General features: G+C 35.3%; 2 pseudogenes; one reads left to right on the top strand and one right to left on the bottom strand.

The window, feature by feature from the left end:
- Positions 1–1,875: 1,875 nt before the first annotated feature.
- On the bottom strand, positions 1,876–9,907 carry LOC130457178 (COP9 signalosome complex subunit 3-like; annotated as a pseudogene).
- Positions 9,908–12,127: 2,220 nt separating this feature from the next.
- Positions 12,128–18,480, top strand: part of LOC107651097 (olfactory receptor 6K3-like) — a 29,275-nt pseudogene continuing 22,922 nt past the window's right edge.

Below are 18,480 nucleotides of genomic sequence, written 5' to 3' on the forward strand. Positions count from 1 at the left end.
TATCAGTGCATTTTTCTTTGATAATATCTTGAAAAATGACATCTAAGATCTGAAAAAAGATCATGGCATTCAGATCATCCAATAATTCTTAGATTATCTTTCCTGGACTTATTTTCTAGGTCAACTGTTTTTGCAATGAGATATTTCACATTTTCTTCAATTTTTTATTCTTTGGACTTTTTTTGGTTGTTTCTTGATGTCTCATGGAGTCACTAGATTCCACTTGTCCAATGATAACTTTTAAGGTATGATTTTCTTGAGTGAGCTTTTGTATCTCTTTTTCCGCTTTGCCAATTTTGATTACATTAAATTAAAAAGCTTTTGCAGAAATAAAACTATTATTGCCAAAACAGAAGGAAAATAGGAATTTGAGGTAAAATTTATATCATATTTCACTAAGAAAGGCCTTACTTCTCAAATATATAGGAAGACTAGGGCAAATCTATAAAAATAGAAATCATTCCTTAATTAATAAATGATCAAAGAATATGAATAGACAATTTTCAGAAGAAAGTTGTAAACACTGATGTAAAATGTTTTACTTCACCATTAATTAGAAAATAAGAATTAAAACATCTCTGAATTACCATCTCACACCTCTCAAATTGGTAATTAAAGCAAAAATGGAAATGTCAAATGATGGTAGGAATGTGGAAAAGTTGGGACATTAATTAATGCACTATTGGTGGAATTGTGAACTGGCCAAACCATTCTGGAGAGCAATTTGGAACTATGTCCAAATGATTACAAAACTATGAATACACTTTGACCCATCAATACCACCACTAAATCTATATTCCAAAGGGATCAAAGAAAAGGGGAGAGGATAAATTTGTATAAAAATATTTATAGCAGCTTTTTTGTGGTGGAATTGGAAATTGAGGGGATGCCCATCAAATGGGAAATGACTGAACAAGTTGTGGTACATGATTTGATAGAATACTACTGTACTATGAGAAATGATGAGTAGGTTGTCTCCAGAAAAACATGGGAAATTTTATATGAATTGATACAAAGTGAAGTGAGCAGAACCAGGAAGACATTGTACATTTTGTAATGATGATCTAGAGTAAAAGACTAAGCTACTCTGATCAAGACAATGATCAAAGTTAATTCCAAATGATATTGACAGAAAATGCTATCCATCTTCAGAGAGAGAACTGATGAATTTGTTTTTATTTTTAAACCCTTACCTTCCATCTTAGAATAAACACTGTGTATTGGTTCCAAGGCAAAAGAGACCTAAGGGCTAGGAAACGGTGAGGGGGGCAGTTAGTGACTTGCCCAAGATCTCATGGCTAGGAAGTATCTGAATCCAGTTTTGAACCCAGGACCTCCTATATTTGGGATTGGTTTTCAATCTACTGAGCCACCTAGCTGCCCTAAACTGTGGAATTTTGAATGCAGATTAAAGTGTAATTTTTATTGTTTCTATTTTTATTTATAAATGTTTTCTTTTTTAACATTGCTAATATGGAAATATTTTTCATGACTTCACACATATTGATTGCCTTCTCAAGGGAGAGAAAGAAAAGGATATTTGGAATTCATTTTTAAATGAATGTTAAACATTTTTAAATGTAATTGGGAAATATTTAACAAAATTAATAAAAATATATATTAAAAATATATCTCTGTTGACTAGTACTGACTGTGCCCTATGTGCTTTCTGTACTATAAAATGATTTTCATGGACTTCATGTATTTTCAGGGAAACTCCATCACAAAGTTTGAGAAGTATTCTTTAAATCAACTATTTTTATTCTACTTCATTTGTAAATATCATTTTCTTAAAGCTACTTAAGACTTACTGATTGTGATAATTTCCAACTGATAATCTTAAGGATTAAGAGGGTGGATATAGGTGTTATTAACTACAAACCTATAGTATTATTGGATCATTTCTGACTCTTCTATGTTATGTCTAGAACCTCATTAGGGATATAGCAGATCTTTTCTCTGGGAATCAAGATTTATTTGTAAAAGTGGGTATTGAGAAGTTAAATGTTCTCTACATCCATTGAAGCCTGCAAGTTATTTCTCTGACTGAATTAACGGAGGGAGTCTGTTAAAGGTAGAGAGCTAGATCAAAGGCGAAGCTCAAGGTTCCCGACTTTTCCTTCCTGTCCTAGGGATGTTTCTCTTCAGGGATTCTAATGGAACTACCATACTTGTTTCAACCTCTGCAGTGAATCCAATTTCAAGCTAGTTTGATAATTTGTAGGTGAGCATCTCAGGTATAATTCAGGTCCTCAATTTAGCTGAAGAAAGCTTCTGTGTAATATCATTCTGTTCCAAGGACTTTTTAACATAATCTAAAGCCTTTGGATTAGATTTATTGTTTTGGCATCTTATCATTTACTTTAATTGGGGTCAGGTGCTTCAAGTGAGTAAATCAATCAACTCCACCCTTATATCAAAACATCATGAGGCATCAGAATAGAGCTTAATTGAGACTTAAAAGTAGGAAGATGGAGACATGAGACACTATCAAGGTGGTGACCCAGAAAAGGAAGTGAACTTTATACATAGAGACAGTGATGGAGAGAAAAGGATAGGACAAAACAGCATGGTTCCATACATACCCAAATCTTCAAAGAAATAATTTTTGTGGTGACAAAAAACTGGGGGGAAAAGTAGATGTACATTGATTGGAGACTAGCTAAACACACTGTGATATATGAATATAAGGGGATATTTAAAAACTGACAAAGATGAAAAATTAAGAGAAATATGAAATGACATATTAATTGATTAATAGTTAAGTAGGACCAGGAAAAATGCTATACACAATGGCTTTAATAATGTAAATGGAAAGAACAAAATCTTGAGAATGAGTTCTGAACAAGTATGATGATTCATTTTAGTCCTTGGGAAGTTAAGACAATGTATCTCCCTTTCATATTTGCAAAATTGGAGGACTATGGATGTAGAATATTGAATATAATCTCAGGAATAATTGATATGATTATTGGTTTTTCTGCCCTACCTTTTTTCTTTATTCTTTAGATCTATATTGCAAAGGTTATGTACTTGGATAATGGGGAAAATATACATATTTGGAACAGAAGATGATAAATGAGTATATTTACATACATATACATACAAACACACACACATATATGTACATATATGGGAAAAGAGAGAGAGAGAAGGCAAGGAGAGCTAATTTCCATACCAACCTACACAAACATGGACACATTAGCTTCTCAGAGCCAGACTATTTACATCTCCACCTTAGCATTCTAATGGTACTTCTGAGGCATTAGAGGAATCTCTTTTTTTTTACTATTATTGATTCCAGTTCTTATACTGATACATCCTCTCCTCTATTAATCTCTAATGCTTAGTAATCCAAAAAGTAGCAAATGCAATTCAATTACTTGCATGATCAGAAAAGCAAATTTAATTAAATATTTGTTCATTGTTGTTCTTTTATTTTTCCATCTTTCAGTCATGTACTATTTATTACTCTTTGTAATCTAATGGACCATATGAGTATGGAGTCAAAAAGACATATGTTAAAATTTGACCCAGATACTTACCGAGTGACCCTAAGCAATATATTTAACCTCTTTTCCTCAATTTATTTATTTATAAAATATAGATAATAATATCATCTATCTCAGAAGGTTGTTGTAGTGATCAAATGATAAAAAAATTGTGAAGTGCCTAGAACAGTGCCTGGTGCAGATTAATCACTATGTAAATGTTTGCTATTAGTATTATTAGTAGTATTTATAGTGTACAAAGTTCAGAATTTGGTACTAGGAGCAACTAGGTTTATAGTAGATAGAGCATTGACCTGGAGTCAGGAAGATGTTAGTTGAAATCCATGTTCAGACACTACTTTTATGATCCTGGGCAAGTCATCTAATTTTTTTGCTTCTGTTTTTTCAATTGCAAATAATAATTCCTGTCTTGCAAGATTATTATGAGGATCAAATGAGGGAATATTTGTAAAAAGCGCCTGGCATTTAGTAAGTATTATGTAGATGCTAATTCTCTTCCTCTTCCCCTCCTTAAGGAAGGGTATACAAATACATTGGGCAAGGTCTCTGGCTTTCTGAAGAAATAATCAATTGAGATTAAGCAAGTACATAATTTTAATACAAATGAGATGTAATGAATGTTCCAGAGTCACAAAGTGTGTTGTGAAGTCTAGAGATGAGAAAGCCATTATCAACTAAAGGTAATTAGAGAGGGAATCATGTAGAAATTGAAATGTGTTTGAGCTGAGGCTTAATGGACAAATGGGATCAGGAGGAAACTGTGCATAAATAAAGGAGAAACAAAAACTACATATGATGTTTGTGTTGGATGTTCACTCTTGTTCTTAGTCTTATCTTCATTGAATCTGGAGACCTAATAAGAGGAAAACCCAACTCTGAACAATTAAACATCCAAGTAACTCCCTGGTAGAAGACTTATTTTTTTTTTCCTTTGGAAATGTAGCTATTAGGGAAAAAAGTCCCAATAAAAACAATCTTCCAAATCTTGCAATTACCAAGTTATTGCTATAACCTTCCACTGCCTGTGTGCTATAAAAATAATGGAGTTTCAAGGAAGGGAAGAAAGGAAATACAGTACCTGGCAGAAGGTGAACATGAATAGGACTAAGGATGGGTTCTGTACTTAAAATGAAACTCTTGATCAGAAAGAGTTTTTGTATCAAGGAATAAAGCTTCCCAAGTCAAGATCTTTTTTGAAGGACTCAGGGATAAAAAGATTTGAGATGACACAGATGAGATTGGGTAAGTACACTTGGAAGCCATGTCCTAGGGTTATTTTGGGTGGCTATGTGGTTGGGAACTATATTCAACCATAGGATAGCAGGACTCAGAGAAATCATCCAGTTAGGTGGAAAAAGACTCTTTGAGCCATTTCTAGTATCCTGACTAATATTAGTTCTCCATGATAGAATGTGTATGACACAGCTACTTGTTATGCTTAACAATAATAACAATAATAGGGAGCATTTAGGAAATGCCTTAAATTTTGTGAATATTGCAAATATCTTATTTGATCCTCAAAACAATTTTAGAAGGTAGCTACAGGTATTTAGCAATTTAACCCTTCTACATTGTTTGTATGAGAGAGGTTCTTAACCTTTTGGTGTCATGGATACATTTGCAAGTCTATAGACCCTCTTCTAATAATAATATATTCAAATACATAAAGTAAAATGCATAGGGCTTAACTTTTTAAAAATTATTTATTTATTTTTACATTCATTTTTTAAAAAGTGAGCTCTGAGTTCTTTCTCACCTGCTGCTCTACCATCCTCGGAGAAGGCAAGAACTATGATATCAATTATTCATTTGGAATAATGAAAAAAAAACTATTTCTGTATTATCCATTTTATAAAAACAAAGCAAGAAAAATAAATTGAAAAATATGCTTTAATCTGTACTCATATGCCATCAGCTCTCATTTTAGAGGTGGATGGCATATTTCATCATATGTCCTTTGTAATTGTCTTGGATCAGAATATCCAAGTTACTGATTGTACAAAATTGCTATTATTGAGTATGATATTTTCCTGGTTCTACTCCCCTCATTCTGCATCAATTCATGTAAGTTTTCCCAGGTTTCTTGGAAAATATCCTACTTGTCATTTCTTAGAGTACAATAATATTCCATTTAAATAATATATCACAATTTGTTCTTTAATCCCCATGATGAGTATCACCTCAATTTCCATATCTTTGCCACTACCAAAAGGACTGCTATAAATATTTTTGTATAAATAGGCCCTTTTGTCTTCTTTAATGCCTTCGAGATATAGAACAAGTACTGGTATTTTTAGGTCCAAAAATATGTGCAGTTTCATGGCCATTTGGGCATAGTTCCAAATTGTTTTCCAGAAGGTTGGGCCAGTTCACCATTCTATCAACAGTGTATTAGTATCCCAATTTTTCCACTTACCCTCCAATGTTTGTCATTTTCCTTTTATGGCATGTTAGCCTGTCTTATAGGTACAAGATGGTACCTAGGAGTTGTTTTGATTTGCATTTCTTGAATCAAGAGTGATTTAGAATACTTTTAAAATATGAATACATATAGTTTTGATTTCTTCTGAAAACTGCTTGTTGGTATCCCTTGATTACTTATCAATTAATGAAATGACTTGTATGGCTTGAAAAAGATGAATTTATTGTTTCTGCTTTCCTGCATTTCTTTGTGAGGTTTTTATGCTCTAATACATGGACAGTGCCATTAACAGCTAAGAAAAAGTATCCTCCTTTGTATTCCCATTCAGTTTTCTCCAGAAGTCTATCTTCCCTAACTTTTCTAAAATCCTATTCATCTTCTTAAATTTTTCCTTATTTATTTTATGGTTACATATGTCTAATTCTGAGAAGAGAGAGTTGATGCCCCCCCCCCATATAGTTTTACTGTTTATTTCCTCCTGTATGTCATTTAACTTTTCCTTTAAGAATTTGGATGCTTTTGCATTTGGTGCATATATGTTTATTATTGATATTACTTCATTTTCTATGCTGTATTTTTAGCAAAATGTAGTTTCTCTGCTTATCTCTTTTAATTAGGTTTACTTTTGCTTTATCTGAGATCTAAGTTGTTAACCATTGCCTTTTTTTACCTCAGCTGAAGCATATTAGATTCTGCTCCAGCCCCTTATTCTTACTCTGTTGTCTCTTTGTTTCAAATCCTTTAAATGTAAACAACGAATTGGATTTGTTGTTTGGATTGGATTCTGATTTCTAATCCATGCTGCTATCTGCATTCATTTTATAGATAAGTTCATCAAATCCACATTCACAATTATGATTATATTTCCATTTATCCCATTTTTCCTGTTTATCCTTTTCTTTTTATCTTTGTCCCTTCTCAAAAGTTTGTTTTGCTTCTACCCAATGCCTCTCTTAATCCATTCTCCTTTTTATCACCATCCTCCCTTCTCTTCTCCCCTTAATTCCTAATTCCCTGTTGAGTAAGATATATATCTACACTCAGTTGAGTGTATGTGTAATCTTTATGGTCTTCCTTTGTGTGTGCCATTCTCATATTGCCAATGGCCAAAGTGATAGGTCTTTCAGTTTAAAGCTCAGAACATATTAATTTCAAGAAGAATTGGATGGCTTGTTTCCTGAATCATCTTCTTGTGAGCACACACTCTTTTGTACAAACTGAGGATTCACCGCAATTTCTTAATCCATGACTTTGAGTCTTTCACCAATTTCTATACATTACAGCATTTCTTGATCAATGTTATGAAGAATTGCTGGATATTTTTCAGTATTATCTTGGAAACTGACCATACATCCTTTTAATCAATACTTGCAAAAAAAAATCCACCATCTTATAGCATGTGAAGGACATATCTTTCAGCCTTCTGAGGTCCTGACAACTGAACATGACATGCCAAATCTTGTAATGACGATGTTAAAAATGCCATTGTTAGCCTTTAAATGTTCATATAAAGGACAAACACTGCTTAACCAGTCCCATATTGTTATTTCTAGTGAAAGTTTCACTGTTAACAAGATTTCAGGGTTATTGATTAAATAAACTTGTTCTAATTCATAATAAGCATTGCTGATGGGCTTAATGAATCTACCAACAATCTGACAAGTGTGTTTTGGCAGATGTTGAACTTTTTCCAGTAGTATCAAAAAACTTTTCCCCATTCGTCTCCTTTTCTTCTTCTTCCAGTGCATCTCTTTCCCACTCCTTAGTTTTATTTTTTTAGATCATCTCACCATAATTCATATTCGTGATCTCTCTATCTATGTAGATCCCATCTAACTGCACTAATAATAATGAGGTTCTTTGGTATTATAAGTATCATTGTTTGATATAGAAATGTAAACAACTTAAACATTTTAGGTCTTTAGGATGCTTCTTTCATTTTTACCTTTCTATATTTTTCTTAAATTGTGGATTTGAATGTGAAATTTTCTACTCTGCTCTGGTCTTTTCATCAGGAATGTTTGAGAGTCCTCTATTTCATTAAATATCAATTTTCTCTCTGAAGTATTATACTTAATTTTTCTGGATATGTCATTCTGGATTGTAATCCTAGCTCCTTTCCCTTCTGGAATATCATATTTCAAGCCTTCTTCCCCTTTAAAATGGAAGCTCCCAATTTTTTTGTGATTCTGACTGGCTTTACAATATTTGAATTGGTTTTTTTTCTTTCTGACTGCAGTATTTTGCCCTTGACATAGTTGCTCTGGAACTTGGTTATGATATATCTAGAAGTTTTTATTTTGGTCTCTCTTCCAAGATGTGAATGATAGATTCTTTCCATTTCAATTTTACCCTCTGTATTTAAGATATCAGACAAGTTTTCCATTATTATTTCTTGAAAGAAGGTTTCTAGGTTCTTTTATTTTGATAATGGCTTTCAGGAGGAGTAATACATTGCTCTATTTTCCAGGTCAGTTGCTTTTCTGATGAGATATTTCATAGTTTTTTTTTAATTTAAAAAATAATTTTTACTTTTTATTGCTTCTTGAAATCTTATGTAATCATTAGCTTCCATTGGCTGATTTTGAAAATTTTAAAATAATTCTTTTCTTCATTGAGCTTTTGTATGCCTTTTCCCATTTTGTAAGTTTTGCTTTTTAAGAATATTTTTCGGACAAAAATCCACTATTTCATAAAAACTGCTGGGAAAATTGGAGGACGGTGTGGGAAAGATTAGGTTTAGATCAACACCTCACACCCTACACCAAGATAAATTCAAAATGGGTGAATGACTTGAAAATAAAGAAGGAAACTATAAGAAAATTAGGCGAACACAGAATAGTATACATGTCAGACCTTTGGGAAGAGAAAGACTTCAAAACCAAGCAAGAATTAGAAAGAGTTACAAAATGCAAAATAAATAATCTGGAATACATCAAATTAAAAAGGTTTTGTACAAACAAAACCAATGTAACCAAAATCAGAAGGGGAGCAACAAATTGGTAAACAATCTTCATAAAAACCTCTGACAAAGGTTTAATTACTCAAATTTACAAAGAACTAAATCAATTGTACAAAAAATCAAGCCATTTTCCAATTGACAAATGGGCAAAGGACATGAACAGGCAGTTCTCAGCCAAAGAAATCAAAACTATTAATAAGCACATGAAAAAGTGCTCTACATCTCTTATAATCAGAGAGATGCAAATCAAAACAACTCTGAGGTATCACCTCACACCTAGCAGATTGGCTAACATGACAGCTATGCAAAGTAATGAATGCTGGAGGGGATGTGGCAAAGTGGGGACACTAATTTATTGCTGGTGGAGTTGTGAATTGATCCAACCATTCTGGAGGGCAATTTGGAACTATGCCCAAAGGGTGATAAAAGACTGTCTGCCCTTTGATCCAGCCATAGCACTGCTGGGCTTGTACCCCAAAGAGATAATAAGGAAAAAGACTTGTACAAGAATATTCATAGCTGCGCTCTTTGTTATGGCCAAAAATTGGAAAACGAGGGGATGCCCTTCAATTGGGGAATGGCTGAACAAACTGTGGTATATGTTGGATGATGGAATACTATTGTGCTAAAAGGAATAATAAAGTGGAGGAATTCCATGGAGACTGGAACGACCTCTAGGAAGTGATGCAGAGCGAGAGGAGCAGAACCAGGAAAACATTGTACACAGAGACTGATACACTGTGGTACAATCGAAGGTGATGGACTTCTCTATTAGTGTCAATGCAATGTCTCTGATCAATCTGCAGGGATCTAAAAAACACTATCCACAAGCAGAGGATAAACTGTGGGAGTAAAAACACTGATGAAAAGCAACTGCTTGACTACAGGGGTTGAGGGAATATGACTGAGGAGAGACTCTAAATGAACACTCCAATGCAAATACCAACAACAGGGAAATGGGTTTGAGTCAAGAACACATGTGATAACCAGTGGAATCGTGCGTTGGCTATGGGAGAGGGAAAGGTGGTGGGAGGGGGGGAGGGGAGGAAAAGAAAATGATCTTTGTTTCCAGTGAATAATGTTTGGAAATGACCAAATAAAATAATGTTTAAAATTTAAAAAAAAAGAATATTTTTCAGTGAATTTTTGTGCAATCTGTGCCAATTTATGCCAAATTTTGTGTCAAATCGTGCCATTTGACAAATTATATTTTTGTAGTGTAATTTCTGTCAGTATTTTTTTGTCTCTTACTAAATTGTCTTTCATGATTTTCCTGTATAATTCTCATTTATTTCCCCTATTAGTCCTTTATCTCTCTCAATTGATTTTTAAAGTTCTTTTATGAAGTCTTTTTGGGCTTGGATCCTATTTACTTTTTTTTTCCTTTGAGACTTTTTTAGCTGTTTTGACATCATTGATTTTTAAATATTTATCTTCATCTTCCTTGTAGTAGCTTTTTATTGTCAGGATTTTTATGCTGTTTGCCTCGTTTTTCTGGCTTACTTTTTGACTTTTAACTTTATGTTAAAGTTGGACTCTGCTCCTAAGACTGGGTTTGGGCACTGTCCCCAGATTCAGGTATTTGTGCTGCTATTTTCAGAGCTACTTCTAGGGTTCTATAAGTTTTTGGTGTTTCGAAGGTGGTATGATCCAAGGGGAAGTCTGATTACTGTTGTCCTTGTCTATGCTGTTCTTTTTCTAGGAAACAACCTTGCTCTCCTGAAACTCAAGTATTAATGCTCCTCTTGACCCTGGAATTGTGACCGCACCCTTTGATGCTTTGAGAGTGACCACAAGCATACTTCTCAGTCCTGGAACTATGACCAAGGCCCCTGTTCCTCTTTAGTCACAAGGGTTAATTCTCTTCTTTACCCAAGAACTACAACATACAACTGTATATGGGCAATGCAATGAGGTCATATTTTTAGTGGCAGCAAAAGGTCCTTTTTAGTCTTTTTCTCAGAAAATTTCCATCTTCTTTATCATCTCTGGGCTGAGAGCTCCTGAAGCTCTTGGTTCCACTGCTGCAGCTATTTCCAAGGCCAGCTGCTAGTGCTGCTGGACTGGTCAACAGTCTGGATCACAGCCACTTTTGAGTTGTCTTGAGCAGGAAAAATGTCTCACTCTGACCTTTTATTGGCTTTGCCACTCCAGAATTCATTTTGAGACTTTATTATAAAGTTTTTAAAGAGAAATATTGAGTGAATTCAGATGTGTTTCTGCCTCTACTCTGACATCCTGGCTCCCATAAAATACATAGGATTATAAAATAATCCAATTATATAAAAATAAAGATATAATTCATTTTTCTTCATGCAATTTCACAAACCACCTAAAACCAGGTAAAAGATTCCCTGCTTAAGCTATATTACTAATTGAGGTAGGTAGCATAAGTATTATTGTTTCAGTATTACTGAAGATAAAACAGAAGCTTAGAGATATTAAATGACTTACTAAAAGTCACACAGGTAGTTAGTAGTAGAACATAGATCTGACCATTGGTCTTCCCAAATTTAAGGCCTATGCTTTTTCTACTATATCACACTGTCTCTTCTTTTAATTAAGGATATTAAGACTTAGGAAGATGAAGTAACTTGGCAAACACCTAATAGGAGTTAGAGATATAAATAAAAACACACATTTTCTGATCTCAAGGAATTCACTTTCTAAAGAAAGGAAGAACAAGTAAACAATATGTGCATATAAGATATGTGCCAATTATGTTGAAGATAATTAGCAAAAGGAAAATAAGAAAACTAAGGGGAAATCAGGAAAGGCTTCTAAAAGAAAGTGAGATTTTAGCAGAGACTTGGAGAAAGCCAAGGAATCCAAGAGGGAGAGACATAAGGAGGGAGAGTCAAGTAGACATAGAAGGCAATGAAAAATGGATCATGGAAACTAGAATCACCAGTATCTTATATAGAAGGAAATAAGGAATATATTTAAGGAAGATGGGATAGGTAGGAAGAAAACAGGTTAAGAAAGATCAAATAGAGGATTTTATATTTGACCCTTGAGATGACAGGGAAGCATCAAAATGGTCAGATCTGTACTTCAGAATGGACTAAACTAGAGGGAGTTTTGAAGCAGTGAGATCCACTATCAGGATACTACAAAAATCCAAGTATGAGTGGTCTTAAATTCAGAGGAGAGAAATGTGCATATCATAGAAATATTACAAAGGTAGAATCAACAAGGATTAACAACAGATTGGATAAAGCAACTAGGAGGATGGTGGTGCCCTTGGCAGTAATAGATAAGTTAAAAAGAAGAAAGAGTTTAGGGAGAAAGAAAATGAAGAAAATCTCTCTAATGTAGAAGTCAGATACTTGAAAAACATTATTATTAGCAAAAGAATAATCTCCCACAACTAAATCTTTTTTTTTTTTAATTTTAATATTATTTTATTTGGTCGTTTTCATACATTATTCACTGGAAACAAAGATCGTTTTCTTTTCCTCCCCTCCCCTCCCCCCCGCCTTTCCCTCTCCCATAGCCGACGCATGATTCCACTGGTTATCACATGTGTTCTTGACTCGAACCCATTTCCCTGTTGTTGGAGTTTGCATTATAGTGTTCATTTAGAGTCTCTCCTCAGTCTTATCTCCTCCAACCCTGTAGTCAAGCAGTTGCTTTTCAGCGGTGTTTTTACTCCCACAGTTTATCCTCTGCTTGTGGGTAGTATTTTTTTTTTAGATCCCTGCAGATTGTTCAGGGATTGCATTGATACTAATGGAGAAGTCCATCACCTTCGATTGTACCACAATGTATCAGTCTCTGTGTACAATGTTTTCCTGGTTCTGCTCCTCTCGCTCTGCATTACTTACTGGAGGTTGTTCCAGTCTCCATGGAACTTCTCCACTTTATTATTCCTTTTAGCACAATAGTATTCCATCACCAACATATACCACAATTTGTTCAGCCATTCCCCAATTGAGGGGCATCCCCTCGTTTTCCAATTTTTGGCCACCACAAAGAGCTCAGCTATGAATATTTTTGTACAAGTCTTTTTGTCCATTATCTCTTTGGGGTACAAGCCCAGCAGTGCTATGGCTGGATCAAAGGGCAGACAGTCTTTTATCGCCCTTTGGACATAGTTCCAAATTGCCCTCCAGAATGGTTGGATCAATTCACAACTCCACCAGCAATGAATTAATGTCCCCACTTTGCCACATCCCCTCCAGCATTCATTACTTTGCATAGCTGTCATGTTAGCCAATCTGCTAGGTGTGAGATGATACCTCAGAGTTGTTTTGATTTGCATCTCTCTGATTATAAGAGATGTAGAGCACTTTTTCATGTGCTTATTAATAGTTTTGATTTCTTTGGCTGAGAATTGCCTGTTCATGTCCCTTGCCCATTTGTCAATTGGAGAATGGCTTGATTTTTTGTACAATTGATTTAGTTCTTTATAAATTTTAGTAATTAAACCCTTGTCAGAGGTTTTTATGAAGATTGTTTCCCAATTTGTTGCTCCCCTTCTGATTTTGGTTACATTGGTTTTGTTTGTACAAAAACTTTTTAATTTGATGTAATCCAGATTATTTATTTTGCATTTTGTAATTCTTTCTAATTCTTGCTTGGTTTTGAAGTATTTACCTTCCCAAAGGTCTGACATGTATACTATTCTGTGTTCGCCTAATTTTCTTATAGTTTCCTTCTTTATGTTCAAGTCATTCACCCATTTTGAATTTATCTTGGTGTAGGGTGTGAGGTGTTGATCTAAGCCTAATCTTTCCCACACTGTCCTCCAATTTTCCCAACAGTTTTTATGAAATAGTGGATTTTTGTCCCAAAAGCTGGGATCTTTGGGTTTGTCATAAACTGTCTTGCTGAGGTTGCTTGCCCCCAGTCTATTCCACTGATCCTCCTTTCTGTCTCTTAGCCAGTACCAAATTGTTTTGATGACCGCTGCTTTATAATATAGTCTGAGATCTGGGACTGCAAGACCCCCTTCCTTTGTATTTTTTTTTTCATTAATTCCCTGGATATCCTTGATCTTTTGTTCTTCCAAATGAACTTTGTTATGTTTTTTTCTAAATCAGTAAAAAAAATTTTTGGAAGTTCCATGGGTATGGCACAAAATACATAGATGAGTTTGGGTAGGATGGTCATTTTTATTATATTGGCTCGTCCTACCCATGAGCAGTTAATGTTCTTCCAATTGTTCAAGTCTAGTTTTAGTTGTGTGGAAAGTGTTTTGTAGTTGTGTTCATATAGATCCTGTGTTTGTCTCGGGAGATAGATTCCTAAGTATTTTATTTTGTCTTGGGTAATTTTGAATGGGATTTCTCTTTCTAGTTCTTGCTGCTGAGCTGTGTTGGAATTATATAGAAATGCTGATGACTTATGTGGGTTTATTTTGTATCCTGCAACTTTGCTAAAGTTGTTGATTATTTCAATTAGCTTTTTGGTTGAGTCTCTAGGATTCTTTAAGTAGACCATCATGTCATCTGCAAAGAGTGATAATTTGGTCTCCTCCTTGCCTATTTTGATGCCTTCAATTTCTTTTTCTTCTCTAATTGCTACTGCTAGTGTTTCTAATACAATGTCAAATAATAGAGGTGATAATGGGCATCCTTGTTTCACTCCTGATCTCATTGGGAATGCATCTAGTTTATCCCCATTGCAGATGATATTAGCTGATGGTTTTAGATATATACTGTTTATTATTTTTAGGAATGACCCTTCTATTCCTATGCTTTCCAGTGTTTTTAGTAGGAATGGGTGTTGTATTTTATCAAAGGCTTTTTCTGCATCTATTGAGATAATCATGTGATTCTTGTTGGTTTGCTTGTTGATGTGGTCAATTATGTGGATAGTTTTCCTAATGTTGAACCATCCCTGCATCCCTGGTATGAATCCTACTTGATCTTGGTGGATGACCCTTCTAATCACTTGCTGGAGTCTTTTTGCTCGTATCCTATTTAAGATTTTTGCATCTATATTCATTAGGGAGATTGGCCTATAGTTTTCTTTCTCTGTTTTTGGCCTGCCTGGCTTTGGAATTAGTACCATGCTTGTGTCATAAAAGGAGTTTGGTAGGACTCCCTCTTTGCTTATTATGTCAAATAGTTTGTATAATATTGGGGTTAACTGTTCTCTGAATGTTTGATAGAATTCACTGGTGAATCCATCAGGCCCTGGGGATTTTTTCTTAGGCAGTTCTTTGATGGCTTGATGGATTTCAATTTCTGATATGGGATTATTTAAGAAAACTATTTCTTCTTCTGTTAGTCTAGGCAATTTATATTTTTGTAAATATTCATCCATATCACCTAGGTTGGTATATTTATTGCCATATAGTTGGGCAAAGTAGTTTTTAATGATTGCCTTAATTTCCTCTTCATTTGAGGTGAGATCCCCCTTTTCATCCTTGATGCTATTAATTTGCCTTTCTTCTTTCCTTTTTTTAATTAAATTAACCAGTACTTTGTCTATTTTGTCTGTTTTTTCAAAGTACCAGCTTCTAGTCTTGTTTATTAGCTCAATAGTTCTGTCACTTTCTATTTTATTAATTTCTCCCTTAATTTTTAGGATCTCTAGTAAGGTTTTCTTCTGGGGGTTTTTAATTTGTTCATTCTCAAGTTTTTTGATTTGCATTTCCAATTCCTTGGTCTCTGTCCTCCCTAATTTGTTAATATATGCACTCAGGGATATGAATTTTCCTCTAAGTACTGCCTTGGCTGCATCCCATAAGGTTTGAAAGGATGTTTCGCCGTTGTCATTTTCTTCAACGAAATTGTTAATTGTTTCTATGATTTCTTCTCTAACTATCCGATTTTGGAGTATCATGTTATTTAATTTCCAATTAATTTTTGATTTGGGTCTCCATGTACCCTTGCCGATCAATATTTTAATTGCCTTGTGATCTGAAAAGGCTGCAGTTAATATTTCTGCTTTTCTGCATTTAAGTGCCATGTATCTATGACCTAGTGTATGATCTATTTTTGTGAATGTGCCATGTGGTGCTGAAAAGAAGGTGTATTCTTTTTTGTCCCTATTTATTTTTCTCCATATGTCTATTAATTCTAATTTTTCTAAGATTTCATTCACCTCTTTTACCTCTTTCTTATTTATTTTTTGATTTGATTTATCTAAATTTGATAGTGGTTGGTTCAAGTCTCCCACTAATATGGTTTTACTGTCTAATTCCTCCTTCAATTCTCCTAGTTTCTCTATTAAAAATTTGGATGCTATACCATTTGGTGCATACATGTTGATTAGTGATATTTCCTCATTGTCTATACTTCCTTTTAGCAGAATATATTTACCTTCCCTGTCCCTTTTGATCAGGTCTATTTGTACTTTGGCTTTGTCAGATATCATGATTGCAACTCCTGCCTTCTTTCTATCGGTTGAGGCCCAAAAGGTCTTACTCCAACCTTTAATTCTAACCTTGTGAGTGTCAACCCGTCTCATATGTGTTTCTTGAAGACAACATATGGTAGGGTTTTGTGTTCTAATCCAATCTGCTATTTGTCTGCGTTTTATGGGTGAGTTCATCCCATTCACGTTCAAAGTTATGATTGTTATTTGTGGATTCGCTGGCATTTTGATGTCTTCCCCTAGTTCTGACCTTTCTTCTTTAGCTTTCTCCTTTTGAACCAGTGATTTACTTTAGGTCAGTCCCCCTAGTCCCCTCCCTTGAGATGCTTCCCTTTCTAGCCCCTCTCTTTTTATGCTCCCTTCCCCTCCCCCCTCTCCTTCCCTCCCTTTTTGTACTCCCTCCCCCCTCCCCCTCCTTAATTTTCCTTTCTTTCTTGCCCTAATGGATAAGATAGAATTCAGGATCCCACTGGATCTAGATGTTCTTCCCTCTCAGATTTGATTTCACTGAGAGTAAGGTTTAAGTAATTCCACTTCACGCTCTCTTCCTCTCCTTCTCATATGAGAGTTCTTCCCCTCCCCTTCCCATGTGTATCTTTATATGGGAAAGTTTATTCTATTGATTCCCCCCCTATTTCTTGAAGTTAATCTTAGTATTATCACGGTTCCCCCCTCCCTTTTCCTTTTTTTGCCCCAACTTTCCCCAAATCTTCTTAATTCCCCAATCTTTCCCTATGCATGTTTCTTCTAACTACTCTTATGATGATACAATTTATGAGAGTTACACAAAACATTTTCCCCACATATTAATATATATAATTAGATGTAAATGTAGTCCTTATAGAAGAGAGTTTGACTTAAAGAGAAAGATTTATCTCCTTTTCCCTTTCTTTCATATTTACCTTTTCATGTTTCTCTTGCTTTCTGTGCTTGGATATCGAACTTTCCACAGAGCTCTGGTCTTTTCTTAGCAAATGCTTGGAAATCTTCTATTTTGTTGAATGCCCATACTTTCCCCTGGAAGTATATAGTCAGTTTTGCTGGGTAGTTGATTCTTGGTTGGAGACCCAGCTCTCTTGCCTTTCTAAATATCGTGTTCCATGCTTTGCGGTCTCTTAGTGTGTTAGCCGCTAAGTCATGTGTGATCCTTATGGGAGCCCCCTTATATCTGAAGCTCTTCTTCTTGGCTTCTTGTAGGATTTTCTCCTTTACTTGGAAGCTCTTGAATTTGGCAATTACATTCCTAGGCGTTGTCTTTTGGGGATTTAGTATAGAAGGTGTTCTATGAATCCTTTCTATTTCTATTTTGCCCCCTTGCTCCAGAACGTGGGGGCAATTTTCTTTTATAATCTCCTCTAGAATAATATCCAATTTGTTGTTTACCTCTGGTTTTTCTGGGAGACCGATGATACGGAGATTTTCTCATCTTCCTCTGTTCTCCAGGTCCGTGACCTTCTCAGTGAGATATTTTCTGTTTTCTTCCAATTCATTAATTATTTGGGTTTGCTTTATTGATTCTTGCTGTTTTATCATCTCACTTTCTTCGAGGTGCTTAATTCTGGTCATTAGGGACTGGATTTGCTTTTCAGCCTTGTCTGCCCTTCTATTGGATGCTTCGAGTTCTTTTTCCAATTGAGCAGTCTTATCTGTCAGACAGCTGATCTCTTTCTCCCATTTTTCTTTCCAGAAGGTTTCCATCTTTTGGATAAGTTCCAGTTTGAGATCTTCCAGAGCTTGTTGATAGTTTCCATTTTGGGAGGCGTGTTCTGAATTTTTTTGGATTTCCTCCTCATTCTCCTCTTTTCCTTGGGTACTTCCACCATAAAAGTTTTCAATAGTCACTTTTTTTCCCTTTCTTCCTGGAGGCTTGATTTTGGGCCATGTGAGCCATCCCTTTGGTGGTTTTATTTCCCTTTCCTTTTTGGTCTGGGGTCTGGGTTATAAGAGCGGTTTTTCTGTGAATTTAGGTTGCTTCAGACTAGTTCTTCCCAGCCTCCAAGCCCAGGTATTCAGCTCCGCCCAGATAATCAGCACGCGTTGTTCAGCGCAGCCAGCCCCAAGTCCAGGTCTGCTGGATTCTCCAGTGAAAGCGCCCTGAGACGTTTTTTCCTGGCAGTCCCCAGATCCCAAGGACCCTGGAGTGCCCCCCCAGACAGAGAGGCTCCCCACTCACTCGCTGTCCCGGTGAGCGCTCAGGTAGCTCACTCTGGTTTAGTGGGGGAGGTGGGGTGGGGGAAGGGCGGCTCAGTTCACTT

This window comes from Monodelphis domestica, chromosome 2 (assembly GCF_027887165.1).
Source record: "Monodelphis domestica isolate mMonDom1 chromosome 2, mMonDom1.pri, whole genome shotgun sequence".
NCBI classification, from domain to species: Eukaryota; Metazoa; Chordata; class Mammalia; order Didelphimorphia; family Didelphidae; genus Monodelphis; species Monodelphis domestica.